Source organism: Brachycentrus maculatus, unplaced genomic scaffold (assembly GCF_059751285.1).
Source record: "Brachycentrus maculatus isolate JH-2025_06_01 unplaced genomic scaffold, ASM5975128v1 h1tg001258l, whole genome shotgun sequence".
Taxonomy (NCBI): domain Eukaryota; kingdom Metazoa; phylum Arthropoda; class Insecta; order Trichoptera; family Brachycentridae; genus Brachycentrus; species Brachycentrus maculatus.
In genome coordinates this window covers 1-19,784 of record NW_028281933.1, presented here as the reverse complement: position 1 = coordinate 19,784, position 19,784 = coordinate 1, and the positions used below count along the sequence as shown (strand labels likewise).

The 19,784-nt window shown below is 39.0% G+C and overlaps 1 pseudogene; it reads left to right on the top strand.

Moving 5' to 3' along the window:
* The first annotated feature begins 1,082 nt into the window (after positions 1 to 1,082).
* Positions 1,083 to 5,349, top strand: LOC148299254 (nardilysin-like; annotated as a pseudogene).
* Positions 5,350 to 19,784: the final 14,435 nt, after the last annotated feature.

Genomic DNA, 19,784 nt, shown 5'->3' with positions numbered 1-19,784 from the left:
ATATTTTATTTCTGAGTTTCGAGGCTTTTCTTGGATTGCATGGCTTCCTTCAGCTCGTTTTCGAGAAGGGCTTCAGTTTCGATGAGGCCTTAAAAAATCTCACGTTGCATTGGCCTATATATTTCATCATCAGCTGCCATGAACTAAAAGTTCTCTTCAGGCTTCTTGTCACTCATACTTCAGAGTCTTATTTAAACAATTATCCAATAAATAAGTTGTATTTTATCTTAGAAAACGGACAACAAGATTATCAACACAAAACAAATATTTTCACAAATACATATGCTTAATCCCATGTGCCATTTTATTTTTAAATCAGTTTGAGGAAGGAGGGAAGGAGTAATCTCAATAAATCCAGAGACAAAGGATAAAACCAAGACTATTGTATGCATCGGCCATAGGACTAATCGACAATACCCAAATTATATTGAAATATTGAAATAAATATTATAATTTCGCAACGAATCATGCTGATTCACACCCAAATTAATCTATAATTGCAATTTGCGGAATACCGGCATGATAGTTTGATTTTTGTGTCGATACATCAATAAAATTATGATTGTTATAATAATTTGAGTATATGTTGCCCCCTGATCAACTGAGGCTACTCGGATGCTTGATGTTTGCCATCCCGGTTTCATATGCGATGAGCACCTTAAAGAGTGCTCGATCCATTATTTCTCTGAGCTGTGCAGTCTCAATCGTCATGCATATTATTGTCTTCCAGTATGAGGCTCCCATAGTTTGGCTGCAACAGCATATCGTCTACTTTATATGCAAGCATGGTGACAGGACTAAAGTGGGGAAAATAGTAATAGTCGAAACCTTTGCAGCACTGGTTCTGATTCAACTTCGAAGAATGTATATCGCTTATGGGTCTGAAAATATTGACATTACTGCAATTTTCATGATGCAGGTGTTCCTATACGCAGGATTTGCCTACAATTATCAGGACGGAAATGCAACCGTCGCCCATGCCCAGAATTAACGTACAATCGTTCAATTGCCCTCATATTCAGAATACATGGGCTTCGTTCTTTTTGTGCCTTCTTGCCTGGTGGGCCCTGTCTTTGAGTATAATGACTACCACAACTATATCTATAGAAAAGGTATCTACGAGGACGTAAAAGCTGGTTATTCTCTACCTGGAGTTATGAAATAGCTCAAAGTGTTTGGACTCTCTGCTGCTATTTATTTAATCTTGATGCCTTTAAAGGTTTCATACATGATCACTCCAGAATTCGCCGAAATGAACTTCTTTTTGAAATCGCTTTATCTGTTGGTGGCAATCATTGGAGCCAGATTTAAATATTATGCGGCATGGTCCCTTGGAATGATTGGGGTGAATGCAACGGGCATCACATCCAACCCAAAAAAGAATTAAGATGGCTTCGAAAATAATTGGGATCGAATTTCTGTCTCCGATATCTGGACATTCGAAATGGACCCAAGCATGAAAAAGAAAGCTGACGGGTGGAATAAGCCCATTCAATTAGGCTTGAAGTACTATATATACGACAGGCACTATAAGCCTTCAGCGGAACACACTCCGAAGTAAAAGAAAAAGCTGCAAATTATGGCTCAGCAAAAAACGTTGTCAATCAGCGCATTGTGGCATGGGCTCTACCCAGGCTACTTTATTTCATTCTTTCATTGGGGGCTGCTACTTCAGGTTTCTCAGTAATTCTTCCGTATCGAGCAGTACTCTCCCAAGCTGAAATATTGGCGATAAAAACTTTACTACGTCTAGTTAGTCTTTATAAATTATATTCTGGGCTTCTTCGGGACTTGCTTTTTGCTGATGAGCTGGTAACACATACTGCTGTTCTTTAAGGCTTTTCATTTTATTCCTGTGGTAATTGTGTATGTGTTGAACATTGTAGTCGTCAGGTTGGCATTATTTTCAAGAAGTAGCAAAAGCGTGAACAAATCTCCAGATGCATATTTCAAATAAGTCAAAGCCGCCAACTGATTTGATCATTGTTTATTCCATTTATAAACAACCATTAATTATCTGTATTCTGATTTCATATGCATTTCATGTGTCTCATTATGATTCACATTAAATATGTATTATGATAAAGCAACCCATCAGTAATTATATTCATAAACTATTTGGAGCCGGCTCTTATTGCTTCTCGTCCGTATTGCAAATTCGGCTTTAAACAAAGAAACCCAAAATTCTACAAAAACAATAAATCCAAAAAATATTGTCGCCAAAGCTAAAAATCAATGCAAAAGACATCGAAAGTGTAAAGGACCCAACGATAAAATATGAAAAAAATTAAAATCTGCATCGAAAGAATTTGAATCAGAGAAATAAATACGATGGCAACCCCGATATCCCGTACCATTTGCACTAAATTAATAGTGTTTCTCTTGAATCACCTATTAATTTCTGATAATCAATAATTGCAAATCGATTTAAATACAAACGAATCCTAAAATAAATCTAAAATTAAGTTAAATCAAAATGAAGGTGCTTGGTGAAATTAGAAAAAGCCTGAGTGACACTCGGGAATATAAGGCTATTGAGCTGACTAATAAGATTCAGTGCATTCTCATCAGAGACTAAGATGCCCAGAAATCCTCCGCAGCTTTGAGCATGGGGATCGGGTCCTTCAAAGATCCTGTGGAAGCGCAGGGATTGGCCCATTATTTAGAACACATGTTGTTTATGGGGACAGAGAAGTATCCAGACTAAAATGAATACTCAAATGTAAGCCAACTTTTACTTAGTTTATTACCAAAAACTCGGGGTCGAATAATGCCTATACGAGTCAATAAGAAACAAATTATCAGTTTGAAGTATCCAGCCTGGTCTTCAAAGAGACTCTGGATAGGTTCGCTCAATTCTTCATTTCCCCGTTGATGTCATAGTCTTCCTCTGAAAGATAGTTGAACGCTGTAGATTCAGAGCATTGCAAGAACCTGAACAGTGACCCCTGGAGGAGATTCCAGTTATCCAAACATTTATCCATCAAAGGCCATCCTTATGGTAAGTTTTCAACTGGAGATAAGACGACTCTTGGCAACCAGAATCTAAAGAAAATGCTGCACGATTTCTATAACGAGAACTACTCTTCAAATTTAATGAAGCTCGTGGTCTACGGGCAGGAGAAAATTTAAACATTAGAGAAGTGGGTGGTCTAATCCTTCTCAGCCATCCCGAACAAGTAGCATACCCCCTATGTGCTCCCATCCCAGCCCTACGATCACACCGCGTTTGGCAAAATTGTCAAGCTAGTCCCTGTTCAAGATAAGAAAAAGCTCAACATTAATTGGATTTTGTCAGACAAAAGGGCCCATTACAAATGCAATCCCGGATCCATAGTTTCATATTTGATTGGACATTAGGGTAAAGGATCTCTTCTATCGTTCCTTATAAAACAAGGACTGGCAACATCACTAAGCAGTGGGCCATCAGACAGTTATAAAATTTACAGCGAGTTCGAAATTAATATAGAACTTACAGAAAAAGGATTTGCCAAAACAAAATAAATCCTTGGCTACCTCAAATACTATATGCAAATGCTGAAAAAAGAGGGAATTCCCGAATGGTGTTTCGAGTAGAACCAATATATAAAGAGGATGACTTTTGACTTCCTGGATAAGAAAAAGGGTATGATGTAATCAGCCTCAATCGCGTCACACATGCATCAAAGGAAAATCGAAGAAATATTCATTGAACCCTACCTTCTGGAGTCATGGAAGCCAGAACTTGTCAACTAATACCTTTCGTAGATGCGGGAAGATAACGTCATTATTTTCTTCGCCGCAAAGTAACATGAAGAAGTGTGCGATTGTGTCGAGCCAATTTATAAATCGAAGTATCATGTTTAGGAATTGGGGGAGATCTAGGCACTGCCTTGTGATGTTTCCCTCCCAGAGAAGAACTTTTTCATTCCCAGAGATCTGAGTTTGTTGCCATTAGCTGAGTAAAAGCACCCAATTCTGATCCATGACAGTGCATATTTGCAGGGATACTTCAAGCAAGACCATTGCTTTAATTTGCCTAAGATAAATTTGAGCTTGCGAATCAACTTCCAAGGCAGTTATTGCCCGCTGCAATAAGTCAGCAGAGCCATATATCTCGCAATGCTGAATGAGCATTTAAGAGAATTTTCATATCTCGCCGAGACTGCTTAAGTTTAGGCGAGCATTTCATTCGTTTCCTATTTCTCGATGGAAATCAAAATCCGGTGCTTCAGAGACTCCGTCAAAGCCTTCCTGTCAAGCTATTTATAAAAAATATTTAGCTTCAGCCCTTCAGATGAGGAAATCTATGAAATGAACGTGACCAAAACCAAAAAGTAGTATACAAACTATTTCCTGTCGGACGCCTATAAGATTGTGTACGACTTGGAAGCAATGTCGATGAGAGCTCAATCCGGAATTGCCAAGTAGCTCAAAGTCTAATTCATTGATAAGGTGACACTCGACGACATAAAGTATCTGTCTCGGCATCTCTACTCCAAAATCTACTGCGAATCCTACCTGAGTGGCAATTTTTCACAATAGAATGGATCCTAAATATTTAAGACAACTGAAGAACTGCTCAAAAAGAATTCCCAGCCTCTCTCAAAGCTGTCCATCCCTCAAATTCGAACAGTTGCCCTCAAACCAAATCAAACATCAATTATCGAACACTAGCTCTGGAACAAACAGGAAAAAAATTCATCTGTCATTGTCCACTTCCAAAGCGAAGCCTTGGATGTCAGAACTTAAATTATTCATAAGCTTTGCGAATTGTTCTACCGATAGCCTGCATTTGATTTCTTACGAACTAAACATCAGTTAGGATACATTGTATTTTGCTCAGCCGAGGACCATCGCGGTATAGGAGGCATAATGTTCCTAATCCAGAGTGGAATCAAGACTTCATACGAGCTGGTGAGCTACATTGACACATTCTTAAATGAGCACATCAAGCCGATGCTCGACCAATTAGATGAGAAGACATTCGAATAGTTCAAAGGTGCATTAGTAAACACTAAGCTTGAAGTGGATAAGAACTTAGCGGCCGAAGCTTTGAGATACTGGGCATAGATCGTGAAGCACAAATATATTTTCGATCGGAAGGAGAGAGAAATCGAAGCCATAAAGCAAATAACTCTCGGCGAGTTCAAACAGTAACTTTTATTTTATGTAGGTTTGTCAACCAAGTGCTCTATCATGATAAAAGAAGACTGGAAATCCATGCCTTCCCGCATGAAAGTCTGGAGTTGAACAACAAAGTAAAAGCTGAGAGGATTAACGGCGCAGAGAAGATACAAGTGTACGAAAATGCAGCATCGTTTGCCAATGTAAATAACTTACATCCTGATTATTATAGCCCAAACTGAATAAAAGGGCAATGCCATAAGTTTTTAAATTATTACTATTAATAACTATCGAAAATGTATAGTGATTTCAGCCTAAAAAATCGAGAAAGGGCATTGCACTTGTTCGACAAACTCGAGACAAAGGCCTCTCCGAAGTAGAAAAGTCAAGTGTCTTCGAATCAGCTCGCAGATGAAAGATACTTGGCTCTATCTGATCGCTTAAGAGCCTTCCAAAGCAAAAACGAAAGAACATTTGGGAATTTAGAGCAAGAGTATGAGAAGTGTGACCAGGAGAGCAAACTATTCGCAAAATACTTAGACGTAGACCTTTGTTTATGCTAGAAGAATGTGAGTTTAGAAAAGCAACTATTCGATAACTTTGAAAAGGATCTGGCCTATTAGTATACAAGCTACTCGGAGTCTCTGAAACACATCAAAAAAAGCATGAATGAGAACATAGAGGTCAAATTTAAGACCTTGAAGAGTGACGCAATTGAGGACATCACCAATGATTTCAATAAACTCTGTCGGCAGAAGTACAATATTTGTAAAGCAGTCGCACCTAAATCGCCAAGAAACTGGATCAACTGAGTGAAAGCTTGGAGGAGGAAAGAGTGCGGAAGTAGGAGTCAGCAGAGTATTTGATCTACAGGTTCGGAGATTAAATAATAAAACTGGAGCAATAGATAGCCAAATAGAAAGAGTAGAGACATCACAGCAATAAGCAACTGCTCATCAGAATCAGCGAAATAGGTAGCAAGATTGAAAATGAACTCGAAAAATAGAAAGGGATACGTGAAAGTGGAGAGGAGAAGTTAGATAAGAACCTGGAGGAAATCTGCTACCAGATTCAGTTGCGAGTGCTGGGCAAAAACTGATGATGATAGGTATTTTAAAATTAAATTTATTGAGATTTAATGGCTATCATAACATATATATCATTTGTAAGAGAAGGAGATCTCTTCTGCTGGGAGGTTCATCTCTTATAAATGTTTGCCAAGGAGTTACATCGCCAGATCGTTGCTTTTCGAGGAGGAAGCTTTTGGGGTTTGAGAGATCGGCAAGCTGTCTTGAATTTTCAAAGATTCTCAGGGTGAATCGGCCGAGATCTTAGAAATTGAAGGGCTTGATGTCAATCGGGTAATACCTGAGAATGAAGATTGCATGACCATCACCACCTATGCCCACGCTCCACGCGAGTCAAACTGAATTGAAATAAAAATTGAATGACACAATTACCAGGATTAAGGTGTGCTATGATTATTTATAAACTTATTATTCATATGATCACTTATCAAATATTGCAAATACACTATGTGTGATGTATAATACATCTGTGAGTGTAATTTATGATGCATGATATTATTATAATTTGAAAAAGCCGAACCCAAGATGGTTTTGAGTCAATGGAGAAAATAGAGCCTAATATTTTATCAATTTTAAGAGTTATCTTCATTTTATAGTAGCATTCAGAGAGTCCAGTTGGGCATCATGATGGTATTCATGGGAGAGAACATGCCCATCGGTATAAAATAATAGCCAATTAGATATGGGTTGGGTAGTTGGACGTTTATTGGCATTACTGGGATCTGTAGGAATTGGATTGATGCAGTCCTTTGCTCTGGCCTCAGAACATTCATGCTCGGAACTGGTCTGCGCCTGGCTTTTACTCTCTTAGTCACAGATCCACTTGTGATTCTTTTGATCTGGCGCCTGCACACTGGGCAGTTGGACTTTTTCTAAATAAACCTATCGCATACGTTTGTCCATTGAATTATGCACTGGAAGCAAAATTTATGAAAGCAAGAGTTAACTGAAGCCTTAAGTCAATATAGACATACATTGGATGAGTTTTATAAACAAATAGGGCAGTATCCTTCCTTACTATTCTCCGAAATTGATTTCTTCATTTATTATATAAGCGTAATTCAGAATTCCATTCAATATGCATGCTGAACCTGTTTCTTGAAAACTCCCCATTTCTCTCTATCGTAGCGAGATTACTAAAGGGACAACCGTCTTGTTTTTGGGTTCATATAAAGGCTTAAATTATTCTTATAGTCAGACATTTTCTGACCCGCCGATTTAAAAACTGAGGGCCGTTATGGCTTTCCCGAAGCTGTAGCTAAAATAATCCGGAAAGCAAATCGCTTTATTCTTCCTACTGATTACATTTATAAGTTCGTAAGCTTGTTTCCAGATAATAGGATCGACATTTAAATTTAAAGCTGTGAGTTGATAAATATATTTATTAATGACTGTAATGGGAAAAGCATGCCCTTTACTGTTATCCTAAGATCTTCCCAAGTTTCCAGTTTTTGAAATCAAGGGCGATAATATATGCAATTGAATAATAGAAAGTTGTAAGGACAGCCTTGATTGGGGGGGCATCAGGTTCCTTTTTTTTGACTCGTTATCTTGAAGAATAGAAATCCATCGAAGCCTACATTCGACTTCGAAGATTTATTCTTTAAGGATTCCCTTTCGGTTTGCAGTTTCTGGATGAGGCATTTGCTACGTATCGACGCCCTCACTCTCTCGGTTTTCAAAGGATTTATCAGGAGATGAGGGAGTATTTTGTCTTTCCTGGATATTTTTTTATTGAGGCCATCCCGTGCGAATTCCGATTTGATAAAAGAGAAATCGCCCTGGAGCTCTACATGTTAGCACTATTTACTTTTGCATTCTTCTGTAATCTTAGCAATTGAGTTATCCTAGCTATTCATCTTCTACAGGGGGAGATAAAATAAGGGGTGCTCTTTTTTGCCTCTCTTGAATCGGTTCCCTTTCCCTTTTACCTGCTTACGAAAATAGCTTCCAAACATCCTTTCTCTTATAAATAGAAAAATCGAAAATTACTTAATATAATTAAGAAATGCATTAATTCGTTGAGCTTCGAAATCGATTTGATTTAATCTCAACCTTTTTTCGTAATTTTATTTCCGATTTAATTTATGTCGAGTCCCCTATATCGAATATATGCACTAATTTCAAACTTAAATTTAGAAATTCTTTTGAGGATTAATTATAACCACTCTGTTGATAAATTTTCATATGGCTTCATGGCTGGAGATGATCTTGGTTTAGTTTGTATTTTCTGGAGCATAACATGAATACTACTTTATATCAACAATGATGCTTTCTTTGGTTTCAAACGCATATAATTTAGAAAGCAATTGCATATATTAATGCAGTCGACACTTGATCTCTGATTCGGAGAAGAATAGGAATAAATATATTGATTGAGGAGAGGATTAGCCATATCATGCCCATCTCTCTTCATATTGATATTATACTGAATTTAAGAGACAAACCTGAACAGGAGAGCCACAGAAATAAGCCAAGCCTTTTATGAACTTGCTCATATGAATATGCTGGCAAAAGTATGATTAGTTAAGAACATAAATAAAGATTATCACTCATCAGCGGATAGTAACGAAAGTATATTATCTAGAAGTTTCCTTTTCATTTCCAGGTGCCAGATCCTGGTTTCCTTTTTCATGCGAATGGATGTGAGGATGACAGTTTCAATTTCGTTCTGCAAGAAATATTTCATGAGGACCCTGTTAATGGCGAGGTATATGCGCTGCTCTTCCTGGTTGTAGATCAAGCAGTGGGGGTCGTAGAGGGTGTTGAGAGACTTGAGCCCTTTCTCGTTGATGTAGTGGTTGGTTTTATCCTTGATGAGTTTTTGGTAGTTGTAGAACCTTACGACTGAGGCCTAATTCTGATTGGTGTTCTAATAACGTTTTAAATAATTTTATACGAGGAACCCAGATTTGTTTTTTTTCTGAATGTAGCAGAATATCTGGTGGATAATATTGGGCATAATGTTTCTTTTCTCGTTCTGGTAGACCTTTTTATATGACTTTTTCTGCGATTTGTAAGGAATGTATTCCTAGTATTTTGGAAATTTTTATAGTCCCTTTGATCTCCCCTTCTGCGCTCCGTCGCTCTTTTAGTCGATTTTAATCATTTCGCTCATTTCCAGTTTCGGAGCCACCGCTTTCTGAAAGGCCGCTCCATCCAATTGTTCATCACTGAGGTCTCCTTGGCTCTTCTCTATGTTTTCAACTTGGGGGAGCACCTGAGCCTTTGGAAAAGCAAAGGCCTGGGGGTAATAAAGTTGATAAATGGCTCCCTGCTCGAAGCTCGGCGAATTCAGATAATAGAAATACTGAGTTATGAAGTAGTTACCATCGCGGAGAAGTTTTTATTTAATTATAAAGTTACTCAAATGCTAAGGAATTTATTTTTCCCCTCACTCCAGATTTTAACCATTTGAGACAGAAGAAGAACCCAAAGTCATGTTTCCATGTTATTTGGGCCAATGGAGTAAATTATTTGTGACTCTTTATACATTAAATATGTCTTTTTCGACTCAGTTAGTAAATTCGTTAAAAATAATCATGCAGACATTCATCCCGGGGCTTCGCTGGTCGATTTATGAAATATGAAATGAATCTCTAATAATCTTCTCTTTTGGCAATATGATCAATAGAACTTTCAAAATACTGATTTTATGCAGTAGTGTTGAAAATCTATTCAAAGTCTCATGATATCTTAGCTTGGGAAAATCATAATAACTTTTATATACTTTGTTGTCTAATTGTGCCAAATTCTGATATTATTATTTTTGATTTGCCATGGCATTTCTCAATATTCAATATATTAATAAATTTATTTATCGTGCATTTATAGATTTAAATATTATTATTGAAGTTCTGTGTTTGTATGTGTATGTTTATGCTTTAAATATATTTATATATGCTTGTGAGTATCTTTGGAATCATCCCATTAATATGAAATGTGCAGCCTTATTCAGCTCTTACAATTCTTAGCTTTTTTAGCCATTACAATACTGTAAAATATCTTTGTTCAATTATGATGATCATCGTCAGCAGACTCTTCTATGAGAGCACAGCTCCAATAGTTTGGGTCAGAAATGTGAGTGGCATTCAATAATGAAGAGTAATGCGTTTATTCCTGTTTAACAACATTCGCACCTTTGATTGGATTGCTGCTTCCTTAGAGTGTCAAAATATCGACTCGATTAATTAAGGAATCAAGGAAACTTATATCATTTTAAACATACCTGCCATTCATCATTCCTCGATCAGATGCGGTTTCGAGGCATTATCATTCGGCTTTTACGAATTGCAATTTATTCATGTCATTCTTTTTGATGATGTGGCGCAGATAATGCACCTAAAAATATTGCAGATCTTTATGCTATCATTTAATGCCACGATCGTTAAAATGCTCAATCTTATAAAGCCTGACTGGAATGGCTCGAGCAAAGTCATTTCCGCATCGGGTGATCGCTTTCCAGAATACAAAGCCCAAAACAAAATAAAAGAATAATGAATATCACTGAAAATCAATAAATACACGTAAGTTTATGGCTGGTTTTTAATTATAATTCTTAATTTTTAAACATGAGGAAGCACATCTTGCTCATCACCTTATTTCTCTTCTCTCTGCTCTTCACGCACTGCGCTTCAGCTTAATAAGCTCAATCGGATGCCACCCCTCCCGTCTCTGAAGAATACTTTGCTGCAATTGGAGAATTCATTACTGGCAGAACCTCCGCGAACAAGCAAGGGGTCAATTTACACTACTTTCAGCTCGATTCGAACATTCAGAAGAAGTTTTTGTTCATTCGAGTCTCCTCCAACTCCTTCATGGACGAGCCTGCCATCAGCCTGTATGACTACGAGAGTAGGACCTTGATAAAATAGTGTGAATTGAATGCTGCAGACTCGTGCTATCTGAGCACCACACAAGTTTCAGGTGGACAGAAACTGATAATCCTTGTGGCCAGCAAGAGTGAGGCCATTTATAACCTGCAGACGTATTGGGGAGATCTCTAGCATCTGCACCCGAACCAATAAATGAAGTTCTTGTTCAATGGAGAAGACCCCACACAGCTTTTCCATTTGTAATTCAAGGACTCCTAAAAGTTTTAATAAATACGGATCACCCTATCCCCAGAGACCTCTCGAGCCAACTTCGATCAAGTCAAAATGTTCGCGAATTACGGAGTCAACAAAGAACCAACACCCGAGAAGCATGACTTTGCAAGCGTGCATGTCTGGGGAGACTCCGAGACTATCTTTGTCTTAAAGAATGATACGATCGGTAAGGATGGGCTTTTCCTGTATATAGTGGGGAACACGGCGACTGTATATACCCTGATTTGCGAGTTCATCAAGGAGGACCACCATAATGTCCTGCTGAATGAAGTCATCAATGAGTACATCAAAGGGGCATCCTCCAAAGTTTACCACATAAAGTCAGTCGATATTGATAATTCGAACCTCGATGAGTACAACTTGAAATTCTCGGTGTTCACCGGCTAAATCGGCATCGCACTCTACAAGGACAAATAATTCAAGCAACCATACTAACGCCAATCCCTACAGTACATGAGTGACCAGTAGTACGTTTTTTCCAAAAAGGATTTTAACGAGAACATCAAGTAGCTTTACATCAAGGTCACCTGCCCAGACTCTGAGGCAACCTACCAGGTGGAGCTACAAGGCAGAAAAGACTAAATTGCCTTCAAGGTTACAGAAGATATTTATGAGTTCGTTTTGATGACGAAAGGCAAGAAGGCAATGTATCTGGAATACCCCATCTTCGACATTCAAGACAGGCTGTTATAAACAGTCAATGGGGAATACGTCTTCGAAGTAAAATCAATCAAAGGATCCGGATACTTTGAATTGAACTTCTATGTCTGCATCGAATAAACAACGGATTGGACTAAATGCCTGCAAATAACATCGTAGAAGTTCTTGGATAGCGTTGAGGAGATTAAGCCAAGAGAAGTCGAGGAGGTTGGTGCGAAGAATATCTACACTTTGGTGCTTAACGAAAAGCACTTTCGAACAGTGATAAATATGTAAAGATCAGTCATGATCATCGCTGTCGTGACCTGTCAAACCGATCCGAAAGAAGGGGAATCATTGATTGCATTAGAGTTTTCAAACTCGAACAAAGTGAGGGCAATTCGATAGGATAAGGCAATAGAATAAAGGATTTCCCCAATGCAGACAAAAGTCTACAGATACATAAACAACGACCCGAAAATCCAAAGCATTAAAATCTACATTAACTAAATTAGCGGCAATACAAGAATCAAGGCGACTCGATCAGACCCAAGGCTCGAGAATCAGAAAGGAGAAGATGAAACCGATCATCGGTTATATTAGTTTAAGGCCAATTTAACGAAACCTATTTACATTACGGTGTATGGGCTGGTGAACTCTATTTATGTAATTGGGGTTGCTGTTCAGCATTAATACCATGCATTCTCTTCTGCGCTCACTCTCGCGCAAGACATCCCTTACACTTTTACAATTAACCCATATTCTTCAATCATTGTCGAGTTGCACCCCATCACCGACAAAACAGTGCTCAAGTACAAATCCAAAGGAGGACCAATTCATATTTGTGAGATTCCTGTTTTCGGGATCTGTAACTCGTCGAATATGTCGGTGTCATAATCCTCAACGGGATAGTTTTTCTTGACGGAATCTCAAAGGACAACCAGGCTCGAAATATTCAACGGAATCGAGCCAACTGCAGATGATAACTCCTCGAAGCCAGCACATGCGATTCCTAACAAGATCACATTGAGTTTGTACTATCACAAATCTAACGATGACCATTGCGATGAAAAGAAAGTTAATGAGCTGTATAGCTAAGTGTTCTCGAATGGTGATTGCTTGAAATTCCACTTGCCGACGCCTGGCTAAATCCAGTTAATGCTCAAGAAATCGAATGTCCAAAAGAATGTCGAAACTATCTTCTTATGCTCTGATGTAATTACTCAGCCGAATATCGTCAATGACCGAGTTATCATTTATCAGGAAGAGTACGATAAGTACTGCGGGAATCGGACGGACGCCATGCTCATGATACTCTTCACGGGCACTTTGTAGGTCGCGAAGAAAATGAGATACTAGTACACAGTGTAATACAGAGGCAACCCAATCACTCTCAAAGATGGGGTTTCGTACACACATCAGGCACGAAGTCAATCGATCGGATCCCCAACCCGCATATATTTCTATGAAATTGCAGATGTGAATAGGAGTATGCAGCTGATCTTAAACAACAAGAAAGGGATCCAGAAATTTTATGCCATTATATAAGACGATGAAAACAAGTTTGCAATCTTCGCAACTGAATCATCACACCACTTTTCATCAGCCAAAGTCGAGTACCAAAGCAATCCTCAGATCAAGATCACTCCCTAAAATATCAAGAAGACAAACTGCACCAAAAACTGCCTCCTCACCATCAGTATCTATTCAGAGGAGAGCGTAGGCGCACCCATCGAGTATACCATTGCAGTGACCTCCACCTCGATTGTGCTGGGAGAGGACGCGATCAACAATAACTTTGTCAGTAAGAACTCTTTCATGTACTATCAATACTAGAACAGCTACAAAGATAAGGAGCTCGTGATAACGGTGTCCGACAACAACCAGCATTGCGCCAAGACTTACATTTCCAAAAAATAGTATCCCTCGCCCTCGAACAACTTCAAGACTGAAGTCAGTGGGAGCTTGATTGTCGAAAAATCAGAAAGCGATATTTATTACATTGCAGTCGAAGGTATTTAGAATTGTCAGTTCTCAATTTCCGCCAGCTAATCGAACGCCCAAATCACGAGGATGTAGTATGGTCAATTTTATGACATCAAATTAGACAAGGGCAAGAAAAAAGTATTCTTAATTCATCACATTTCCAACAGCCCATACAAGGTCGTCTCCCTTGAAAAGTATGGCAACATCGAAATGTATGCAAATTAAATGTCATTGAACAACGATATCCTTCAAAAAATCGGCACAGATGCGTTGGACCTGAAAGGTTTTAATTTCAAGAGCAATTGGAAGAATACTTTGGTCGTTTCAAATGCGAGCTCCGGCTTCTGTACTGATTGCACTTACATTTTGGTTGTTGAAGCTCTGGAAGACACTGAAGCATCGATAACATTGGTCGGATAAAGTGCAAAAATAAACTTTTCTCATGACAAGACCTTCTTCGATTAAATTCAGGATACTAAAACAGTGACATCTCTGACATACTACACCATTTCTGAGGGCTAACTGCTTGTAAATGTGCATTCCGGAAGCGTTAAAATAGAGATGAGCTATTTGAACAACACTAATCTCACAAAAACATTCAGCACTTCCAAAGAAACTGCTATATAAAAATACGCATTCACGCCCAAGTAATTTGCCTCAGAACCTATTGCCATCACGATCACTGGTGTGAAGATACCAGCAATATACTCAATTCAAATTCGACCCAACGAAACGAGCCAGTAAAGAAGTGTCAAAATATCCCCTGGCCAGCATGTCTATTTGCATGTTTCCAAGTAGAAACAATGCTTCAACGGCTATTTACGAAACAAGAACGAGATGATTTACCTCACTGTGAGCCAATAGAAGGATATCCAACTACAGGGGCTCAAAATAGAGGCCTGGGTCAGCAACAAAACAGTCTAAAATTTGAAGAAATAGGTTGTTGGCAATATCCTTGCTTTACAGTTTTAGTTTGAGTCAGTGTTCTTCAAAGATGCTCTCGAGTATAAAATCTGCCTGAGCAAATCCAATGAAAAAGATGAGAACCTATCGGTGATTATTCTACAAAATGAACGAGTTAATTTGTTGCCCACAAACACGTAGATACTGATTCAGAAACAAAACAGATTCCTCATTCACCCGAATGGATAATTAATTCTCGATGTGTTCAAGTGTGTCGGTGAGCCTGATATCAAATACTCAAGCAATCAGAATAAGTTATAAGAGTCGAAATCCCATACTTCTTAAATGATCGGCATTCCTGGCCAAAACCATGCAATCAGACTTGAATAATACTAAACTCTGTACTTGGATATTAAAGCGGAACAAGCAACAATGATATGGATGCCATTAGAGCCATCAAAATAAAAGGGAGTCGGATACTTTAAGTATACAATTGGCGATCTGGAATACAAAAACAAGTTTAACTCGATCGAGTTCAAAATCGGCCGCATTTTGAAAGCGCAATAAACCAAAACAGAAATCCAATAGATTAGGTACAGCCTCTACATCGCAGACTCCAAACCAAATCTCCAGCAGGCTGTGATGTGCGAAAAATTCAATGCGACAAATGTCAACAAGTTTATGACCATCGTGTATACAAATGAAAGCGATTTCAGCAAGCCAGTCTATGTGACGATCGACGTACATTTGAGTTAATTTAGAAAAAAACAATAACCGACACTTTCAAGAAGGATGTGACTTTATACTATAATGTGGTCGCTGATATGGTTCTCAAACCCCCAACCCCGGCTAATTAGTCGTTTGAACTCGAGCACTATCGCTTCATTTATTTCGAACAGCAAGTCTCTTCGGAAGTGTTCATCCAAAACAAAATCTAGTCGCAAACTCAGAATGTTGGGATGGTCGTGCTAGCCATTTTCGCCGCAATTGCTGCATTTGTTGTTGTAGCCTGTGTCTTTGCCAAACTGATCGTGCCGGCCCTTGGGAAGTTGAAAAGCAGAATGTTCGTCGAAGAAGATGAAGATCACAAAGATGAGTCCATTCCTATCCCTCAGTCCTCGGATCGGAATTAAGTTATTGAATGATTACTGATTCATAGTTATTTAAACGATTATATAAATCTCATAATTCCATAATCTCACAATCCCATAATCTCATAACCAATGCATCACAATTTATATTCATATAACCATGATTGAATCCTTTGCACTTGGAATGGCCTCTGCGTTTTCGGCCCGCATGATCACGACGAAGTGGCTCAAATGGCCTACAACCAGCCGTAAAAATACTCTAAGTCTAGGCCCTCTTCAAATCTTGCCCGAAATGATTGCAGGAGGCATTCTACTTTCTTTATTCGACTACGGCAGGCGACAGGCACTTGAGAGTGTCCTTGCGAAGCAATAGATGTTCGATACAAACTAAATTATGAGGCAAAGTAGCTCTCCTTATATTCAGACGAAAAGAACTATAAGTTAGCCGAATGATAATGATCACAGATAATTGAGAACAGCAACATAAAAAACTAATTTATCAGTATTTGCATTTATTCAAGCATCGTGCTGGATTCTAGCACCCTTCTAATTGGCAGTCGCGTCACTAGGCTGCTTTTACATCTCCTTTTTAAGTTACTCCAGCAGGCTCTCCAACTGAACTCCTTCATGGCTGATCGTGTACTTTAAGTCGAACAGGCCGAAGTTCGTAGCCTTGATCAGTTCCGCAATGGTCTTCAAGTCAGTTTGCACTCTTTTCATTTAGAAGTAGGCCTCAGAGATATAGGTTCGGCCATTGCTCTCAAGATCAGCCAAGGTTCGTTTAATCTTTTTGATGGTCTTTTCATGCAGATCGATGAGCTAATTAATGAGTTCAGCTTCCCTGCTAGCGCTTTTCATGTCGACCTGGCTATCTTTCACCCTAAGAGACTGTTAGTTCTCCTTAAACTTTTAAGCATAGCTGCTCCGTTTCGTATTTTTGTCATTGTCGTTGATGCCAGTCACTGAGATGTTTTTGCTGCTCAGTAAGTCGATGAAATTTTGAGAATAAAACACCTTTTTGCGGTCTTGTTTTGGCAAAGAAGACGGCTTCTTGAATTCGGGGACTGAACTATTCAATTACAATAGAGGGATTGTGGAATCAGAATTCTTAGTGTAGGCTGGACTTCTCGACTCTGAAACCGAATGCGAGTGAATGGAGGAATTCTCAACTTTCGACTCTTTGTAATCTTTGTACTCCTTGTACTATTTGTACTCTTTGTACTCTCCCACTTCATTTATCTCTTCCTTGAGCAGCTACTGCCAATTTATGCGTCGATATGAATCTCTCGTCAGCATCTTTCTAATCAGGCATTTGGTTCGCTCCGATACAGGAGGGACTTAGGGAAAATTAATTTCGGTGTTGTCGATGTTTTGGATAAGATCAAAAATGTTTTTGGAGTTATAAGGGCAGATCCCATAGAGTATTTCGTATAGAATGACTCCAAGAGACCAAATGTCAGCTTTGGTAGTGTACATATGGCCTTTGAGGACTTCGGGAGCCATGTATATAGGCGATCCGAGCATAGTCTTAGCTAGCGAATCATCAGATTCAAGATCTTTACAGAATCCGAAATCTCCTAATTTAATGATGCCCTCATGAAAGAGAATATTTTCTGGCTTTAAATCTCTATGCATAATATTGAACTTGTTGAGCACTTTGAAGGCTGAGAGGAGCTGGGAAAATATAATGAGGGTTTATTTTTCTGTTAAATTTTGTTTTTTTCTTAGGTAGGACTCTAGCGTGCCCCCATTACAAAACTCGTAAACAAAATAGTAATTGCTTTTGCTCTTGAGTTTCTCATGGTAAGTGATAATATGGGGGGACTGCCCAATCATGGTGAGCACTTTTATTTCATTATTGACGCACTATTATAACTTTTATATTTGCTGAAATTTTTCGAAAGGGATCATTTTGACAGCGAAAAATCCCTATTTATGCTTATGGGTGGCCTTATAGACGGTGGCATACTGGCCATTCCCGACCTCCTCCATGAGAGTGTAGTTATCAATAATCTTGACCATGGGCTCCGAAATGCGTGATCTGCAATTTAAAATAAAGATGTTAACAATGGGAGATGTATGTTTAACGATTATAATGCAGGCTCACGTATTATCTGCATTATAAGATCGTATAGCAAATTAAATATTGGTGCATTTGAATGGAAATGCGGATTAAGAAAAGGCCTTCCCTTAAGAAGATCAGCGACGATAAATAAAAGAGAATGATGAGCATGACCATGACTTCCGCTGCTTTCTTCCCCTCTGAGGCCAAACTCCCTCCTCTGCGCCCCATCACGCGCAAGACATCGTGCAAATTCATGCCTAATACCGAAGCCAAGGAGCGGCAGTAAACGCAAACGACGGCTCTCGACTCGGAGATGTTCCAGAGCTACTACCAGAGCATGAGCAACGGTTGGGTCAAGCCGAGCGAATACGTGAAGGACATCAAATAGATAAACTTAATTAACGAGCCGGGGCTCGAAGTGAGCAACTATTCGATCAAGCTGACTGAGAAAGTGGAAAAAAACATCGGCAAGATTGAGTCTTTGTTCAAGCTAATGGAGAAGTGGATTAGCATCCTTAGGAAAGCCATTTCATATACCAGCTCCAAAAAAACCAATACACCCTACTTGATGGAGGAGATCAGGTTCTGGAGGATCCTTTCCAAGAAATTCGATGAGCTGGAGTACTAATTCAATGTAACCAATTCAATATGCAGAACGAAAAGGCATCCGAACTCGTCAGTCTCATGAAGAATTCGCTCAAGGCTAAGCCCTAGTATATAAAATCCTTCGAAGAATTCATCTCTTTGAAGGACCAAATCATCCATCTCTCGCCGCTGCTTCAAGTAGTATTGTCCTAACACAGAAACTGTATTTAAGCCTAGAGTAAACTGTGACAGGGACCCTGCAGCGCTTCGAGGAGAGCTCCAACATCGTCAACTCGATAAAACTACTAAAAAGCAGCTTGCTCTCGTTTCAAATGGTCACTGAGAACAATCCGATCATACGAGACCGGTCTTTAATAATGTACGAGAAGATGAGCTCGTCGATGAGCCAGAAATTGAGCGCGGCTCCTTTGTACCCTCGAGAGCTCGCCAATATTTCGAGCATCAAATAAAAATATGAAATAATCGATAAGGCTTTGTCCTTTTACTCGAACTTTATTGCCGTGCTCGAGTCGGAGCCCCGAAGCGGTTCATAATAGCAAGAGTACTCCGAGCTGATCGAGTCACTCGAGTATACGAGGACTGTACTCGTTCACCTGCTGCAAATCCTCGGGTATTTTGAGCATCTCTACAAGAACAAAATAAGTGTTTGAGTTCAGTAAGCTTTTCTCGAACAGGGCAGTGTAAACCTGGCACATTTTCGACATTGAGAACGAGAAAGAATGGAGCAAGTATATGGAGCAAGTCATGTCGAGCATGCAAGCCAAGAATTATTAGGCTTGATCTGCATTAATATCTAGTATCTGCATTTTGCCTGTGTTACCAATTGTCGATTGTCTGTGGTATCATTCTATTTATAATCCTATTTATCTTCATACCTACCGTAACATCATTATATAAGTTTGCATTTTCTATGCTATTTGTTGTCTGGGTGAACAATAGCGTATTTGAAATACGCAGATTTTGTGCACTGCTTTATAAAAATTCGTTCTCTTGACTATAAAGTGATTTGTGAAAAGAAAATATTATGATCATACGCCGTATTGTGCGTTCATTAATTTATCAATATTAAACTGTTAAGCAACATATTGATATTGAATATGGTTGGGGTTGGGGTTGGGGGTTGGGGTTGGGGTTGGGGTTGGGGTTGGGGGGTGTTGGGGTGGGGGGATTGGGGTTGGGGTTGGGGTTGGGA